The sequence below is a fragment of the Rhagoletis zephyria genome, unplaced genomic scaffold (assembly GCF_001687245.7).
Source record: "Rhagoletis zephyria isolate East Lansing unplaced genomic scaffold, Rhagoletis_zephyria_1.1 Rzeph_scaffold_00011, whole genome shotgun sequence".
NCBI classification, from domain to species: Eukaryota; Metazoa; Arthropoda; class Insecta; order Diptera; family Tephritidae; genus Rhagoletis; species Rhagoletis zephyria.
In genome coordinates this window covers 865,261-872,564 of record NW_016157095.1, presented here as the reverse complement: position 1 = coordinate 872,564, position 7,304 = coordinate 865,261, and positions in this window count along the sequence as shown.

Here is a 7,304-nt window from a genome sequence, read left to right as displayed (position 1 = left end):
TTTATGAATCTGCGCTTTGACATGCGTTATTTGGCGAAAAAATTAAGACCGATGCTTCATTTGAGGTCCGGGAATTTATGATCGGTGGTCAAATGTAAATGGCTATCCTTTCGATATTGTTCGCTTAGTATTATCTTGCGGGACATAGTTAAGTTAAACTTCGGTAGGATTGTTTCCGTGCATTTTATAATAGAAACATTAATTGAAGATTTTATGAGATATCAATTTTACCCAGATTGATGCAAGAACCTATTTGCATAGACTTTGGTCGCAATGTAAGCGTGCCGGATCTGATAGCACATTTCCCCCTTGGAAATTATTTCGCAATTTGCCAAACTCCAAATTGATGTTAGATCCATGGTTTCTACCGGCAAATTTGCTTAGAATTACACGTATAATTATTCTGTGCTATACGTGCATAGTTGAAAAAAATCTGCCATACAAATTGACCCGCCCTAATGTGCATATGTGTGTGCGCTTCCGAAAGAAAGAGTTTGTAGATGACACGTTGTATATTATTTAAATATGGTTTTGTTTTAGGGATTTCATAGATCTTTTTGCGGATAACCTTTACATTTTAGCTGCTGTTAAAGATTATTTTGCTGGAGCGATCGGATGCATTGCGCCAAAGCATCACAATCTCCACTCCTACTCCATAACAATTTCTTCATTTTATATGTACCTTAATTACTTATTTATAAATATTTTTGTTAACTTTCCAGAACATTTTTCAACACACACATTTCCTTATTTTACTCAACCAATATTTACATATATTTTTTAATTAAATGCCACTTTAATCATTTGTTAATCTTTAAAGCATAAAGATCTGATTAACCATAACGTATTCGAATTGCATACCATTCACTTTATGTGATTTACCTTAAAGATTTAAAATATTTCGTTTTTGTTTTATGTTTTTTTTCGATTTCCCAGTACTTCTTTCATATGCACCGTCACACGCACCGTCTTGGCAATAAAAAAAAAAAAAAACAACAAAACAATATTTAAAAAAAATGACAAATGATGCACATTTTTCTCGTATTCATGCACCCATTTAGATATTGAAATATTGCTGGTAAATGTTGTTTTTTTTGTTTTTCCTTTATTAAAAGTGATTTCGTATTCTTTTGTGGCTTCTTATTCATTCGTGTAGAGCCATCTGCGTATACTTTGAAAGGCATTCAGGCAATCGATTCAAAAACAGCTGAAAACAGTATTTTGAGTTTTGAGAACAATGGTGAACATGCCTTTTTTCGTAAATAAATTTTGATAAATATTCCAACAAATTTCGCCTTTTGCCTTTTAGGATATTTAGTAATATCACAGAAATGGAAATAAATGAAAGCTCCAGCAAATTGGTCCTGGTACAAGCAAAGCACTATATATAAAATGTGTACATACATTCAGTGGTTGTTGTTGTTGCAGTGCCCAACCCCTGAGGAGCGAGGTCTCATCAAATGGTGCCTTTATCATCCACGAAGTCAGCGAGCCTGAGGTCGATGGGGGACAGCCCATAGTGCTTCTGTTGTCAGGCTTGTCCGAGCATGCAGTAGCATGTACTTGTGTATGGGCAGCTATTTGACACTTCTGACTTCAGTCGGGAGATTTAGCTCTACAGTGTGTGGCACGGTCCGTAACGGAATGCATCTTTTCTCTCCACCATTTTGCTTACTCACAATGTTGATGAGACTCGTAGCAAAAGCAACGCCGCACGGTGTGCTTTTTAAACACTCCATGCGAATGCTTTCGACAGAAGCAATATTTTGATATGAAACCAAATGTTTTTGAAAGCTTTTCACGAAAAACTGTCGGCACTGAACCACGATTACTCCTTGACCTTAAAAAAATTGTTCGGGAATAGTGTTCTTCGAAAAAAACTTGCAAAATCCACCGCATTTGTTCAAAAAAAAATTTTGTTGTATATTTTATTATACTAATAATATAGATTTTGAGACGAGAAACACGATTCCACTATTTAAAAAACGAAAAAAAAATGTAACCCCTCAATTTGAAAAATGCAATATATATTGAATTTTTTATGATTTGCATTAATATTAAACAAAGTATCCAAAGTAGAATTTTCATAGGTTTGGGTTTACAGTTTTACACTATTTAAAAGTATCAAATCACGTCAACTTTCGTGTTTTGAAATTTTGATGAATACCCCTAATGGAACTTTTTCCATAGCCAACATCCACAGTACCGCCAAGAGCTTTTAATGAGTTAAGAAATTTGCTACACAAAGTATATTTTGTAAGGCATCTAATTATAAATTTGATTAATTGTATTTCGCATCGGCGGTTTTCTGCTTTGGTGCATTTCATTTTCATTTCGTGCTGCCATTGGAACATTTTAGCTATCGCCTGGCAGCGTGAGCTGTCAAATTTTTTTCCTACTGTTTCAGCAAACAGTCGAAGCATATATGTCCAGATATAATAAATATACATACATACATACATATTTATGTATGTAGATAGACTCATCTTAATATTCTCTTAAAAAAAAACACAATACTCTTTCTGTCTTTGGTTTCCCTCCTTACTCTAGTCGCTAATTACTTTAGCATTATTGTGCAGTTTTTTATTCAACTTTCACGCTTGTCTGCTGACGTTTTATTATTAATTAATTTGTATCTAATATTTGACGTTGTTATTAAAGTCAAAAAAGCGTGAAAAATAACAAAAGCTAATACTAAGTGGAAGTATTAAGTAAAAACGATTTGTGTTTCACAAAATTTTGAAAAGCGAACAGTTTTTGTTATTAAAAAAAAAAACACTGCAAGCCAATAGGTATGTATTAAATTTTAATAAATGAATTCGATTATTAATTTAGAAGGCGTGAAATAGAAAATGCGCAGTTCATTGGCCGCCAAAAATTTGTCTAAACACCATTAAATATTCTCTAATTTAGCTAATTAATAATAGTTGCAGTAGCATGGTGTCGCTTGTTGCTACGTACAACAGCAAAACCTAAATGAATTGCCTTGAGAATATAAATTTTTTTTATACTATTGATATGCCTTCAAATTTTACCGCCTCTATTTATTATTGTTTCAATATCTAAATTTTTCGATTTCCACTGCAACAAAATCAAAAAGAAGGAAAGAAAACAACCCTCAAAGGCGCCTACAAATTACTTATTTATATCCAAAAAGGCACATTGCTTTATTGCAACCCTCGCTGCATTTCCAATTAAACGCCTGCTTTGTTGTAAACGAATGCATTTATTTTCAATGTATGCGGCGTTAGATGGAAAACAATAGCATTAGAAAAAATGTAAATTACATTTTACCTAAAAAGGTATAGTTAGAAAAAACCTTGTTAAAAAAAAGAAGATGCGTGTCCAAATTGAGAACGCCTGTTGTAGCTGTGTGTCGAAAATCGGGGATTACAACACGCTCGCACAAAATGTAGTAATGACTTTGGAAATTACTGTTTTATTTCTTATTTGTGGGTATACATACTATTACCATATGCCACATGTCCGTATGCAGCTTGAAATACGCTTGAATAGGTATATTAGCATTGATGATTTTGAAAAACCCTGTAGGAAAATTTCTTCTTTACTTTAGTCGCTTGAATTTAATACGCTTTCGTTTCATTGTCTGTGGAATTCACCGTCGCCAACGCGCAAAGGCCCGAAAATCTTCCGCAGAATGTGCCTCTCAGATACTCCGTGGGCCGCCATCATTTGTCCACAGGCACAAGGGCATTAGCTAGGTGGGATTTTAGGGGACATTCTAAGAGGTGCTAGGGGCACTCGTTGGGTACATCTGCGTTAACTCAGCTCAGCTTCAAGTTTGACCTGCTGCAGTAGCCAGAGCGAAGTTGGCGAAGACATAGACAAAGCGCAGTCCTGTCCACGTCGGGTAGTTGTGTGCCCAAAACAGCATTACAGTTCGGAACTCGAATAGAAGCCTCCTGACGTGCCTTGGCGAGAGCTCAGCTGCAAGAAGTTGTCTGTTCGGGAGGCCGCGTCTGTAGCAGCCTACTAGGAACTGCTTACAGAGCATTGTGTTATGCTCCTTGATGGGGAGCTACATCAGATGTTATGCAGGCGCTGACCGGAGAGCCGTGTTCTGGTATGTCTGTAGCTTCGTCCACTGTGTCCTGGCGACCATACCGGCGAGGCATAGTATGCGCCGAGAAGGAGAGCCGGCTGTCGAAGGTAACTCAGAGCATTTTCGGGTTATACACCATTGGAATTGGTTTGCCATCAATGTCAATACCCAGCTGCAGCCTGACCGCCTTCGTCCAGGTGGTAAAGGTTCATTAGATGATTTTTGACTTCCCCGTCATTCCATTGTAACTTATCAAGACAGGAAGAACTAACTGCTACATTACACGACACTGGGTCTTGGATACTCAATTCAGCCACGACTTAAAATTAACTGAACCTATTTTGATGAAAGGTAGCTCGCATTCATCTGCATAGTCTTATTTCAGTTTAGCGCTGATTTAGAATAAGGATTTCAAAGACAATCGACCGATTTCCTACAGGTCACATGAAAGTGCAAGCAATTATATGACCATAACGGTTGCATAACTGACGCTACCACCGTCGCGACGCATTGGTTGGTGTTAATGGCGTTGCACATTTAATAACATTCGGCTGCAATGCAAGCAGACACCATATATTTAGTAGGGCGCTATAAAAAAAAAAAAAAAAAAAAAAAAAAAAAAAAAAAAAAAAAAAAAAAAAAAAAAAAAAAAAAAAAAAAAAACAATGAAAAGTAAAACTGAAATAATTTGGATTTTCATTTAGGCCAGTACCGCGCTACAATAACAATAACTGAATAGAGAGCAGAGAAAGGACACTATAACCTCAGCACATAAAAAAGGAGGCACAACCAAACTATTTTATAAAATTATTTTATATAATTTGTGGTCGCCCTTGGCTAGAGCTGTCGTTGCTACCCACTATCACTGTCACGGTCATAAGGACCCAAGGGACGTGCAAAGCAGGGCAAATGGAATCCAAAATGGCGAAAAGGGCGAAAGTGGCGAAGGGACTCTGCGACGGACAGCTTAACTGTGTTCAGACGCTTCGAACGTATGTATGTATTTATGTACTACTTTATGCCATAGTTTTGTTTTCTTTGGCTTATAGTTTGCACTGGGAGCATATTGCGACTAATATTTGTAAATGTGTATGTAGTAAACATACAAATGTTCTCCTACATACATACATATATGAAGGTATTACGAGTTTAACTTTTTTTGTTATTTGCTGACAGCCATGGAAAATGTAATAGACTTGCGGTATGGGCGCCTGCAATGGCTTTGTTGTGTGTCTGTCTACTTACAAAATTGTGCTGGCATACCTGAATAGAGTTGCTCGTGCTTCTGCTTGTGTTTTGTTTTTGGAAACTGTAACTCGTAAATTGCATTTTCACGTTTTTGCGCTTTCAACCCTCCGTTTTGGGCTCGTGCTCTCTTCCGGGGTGGTTGGGTTGTTGGGTGCTTTTGTGTTTTCCAGCGACATAGTAAGCTGTTCAGTGGCGCGGTTTTCGTTTGTGTGTGCACTTTGTGAAAGTGTGTGTGTGTGTGTGTGTGCAAGTGCGTGCAGACGCCCCTTAAATGTTTGTCGAATGCAATGACATTATTGTTCATTTTATTGCTATTGTTAGAGTCAGCTATTTCGGTAGTTATTGTTGCAATACACTCATAGGCCATGTGTAAGTACATTCATATGTATGTACGTATACTAACTATTCCCGCTACTGCGTGCTGACAACATTTTCTTTTATTACTTTTGTGGTACGTTTTTGGAATTTTCGATTTTCTAGCTCTTGTCGTTTTCGGTCGTAGTCATCGTCGCTGTTCATTTTTTGAAATTCTCAACGCGTTCCATACATAGGCACCAGGGCTTTGCAGAAGAATTATTACATCTAAGTAGTACTACGCTTCTGAGTACACATACTACTACTCACACATGTACTACTCCGGAGAAATTTTCTTCGACTGCAACCGCCAGCTCTGCTACTTCTCACTCAACACATAAAATCCACGAAAATTCATTGAATTCAATTTGTCGTGCAGTGTCACGTCGACGTGTGAAATGTAGACGCTGCTTCTAGGCACTTCCTCTTCATTTTCCCCCTACATACGTAGATATATATATATTTTCCCCCAACTCACATACATTCTCCATTTGTAGGCTTGCCCCTTTTGGCTTTTATTTACCAACGCCTTGAACGCGCGTAACTACTTTGTTGGTTCGCTTATTCTGTCGCTCGCCTAATAACTGCTAACTTTCAACACATTTCCACAAATTTAATTAGAAAAAATGCAATTAAACAGATTCCCATTTCTTTGACTATTTAAAATTCATTTAAGCCGATTTGCTTGCTTATACTGTAATTTAATATGTTTTGGTTGGTTTTCAGTAAAAGCCACATTTGGAACGTGTGTTGCATGCAACTCAGCTAAGTAGTTAGTGAATAATGATTTGAAATTCTCACTACTAAGAACAATGGTTAGCTGGAATTTTTATTAAGCTTTGAGTCTCAGAAGTGCATTACAATTAGCAGGAAAATTTAGCTATTAAATTATAGTTATTTTTTTTTGTAACGGAATACCGATGACCTACTCTCACATAAAATATTTTTCTGATTGCATATCGTATTCACTTCTATAGTAATAGAGTCTAGGTCCAGTTTTTGTGTCATGAAAATGGGGAGGAACCGCTCCATAATTGCATACGATTCGCCGGTTTGGTGAAAAGCCGTGGAGCTGGAATATAGACAGTAATTTTATTCAAAATGATTTTCAATACAAGTAAAAAGTTTTTTGTTAATTTTTTATGAAAATATTGTTCATGACAAAATCCAAATCAGAGTGCGCCCTGAGATTGAGAGGAATGAACATAAAGGCATGGATGTATTCTGTACGACGTATTCTCGATAACTCTGAGTACATCTGTCCAACACTTCTGAACAACTTTAGTATTTCCGTAAGGGAAAGTATGGAAGCACACTGCTTTTACTGAACGCTTCGAAGCATTTATTTTTACGAAAGTCTTTACGAAATATCAGAGGGCCATGTAAAATAGTTTTAACTTCAGTTAGCCGATGATTGTGGTACTTGTTAGCCCAAAATGAGTCGGCTGTAGAAATCTCAGCGGCAGGAGAGGTTCTTATTTAAGCAGGGCCTGGTACTTGGTAAAAGTACATAAAAGAAAAATGATCACAACGTCGAAGTGAGTCGATTTAGCCATTTCCGTCGGAACTTTGAAAAATAGGAACCTTAAACAAATATATCTCCCATACAACTGTTTGTTCAGATACGAGATTTATGCAG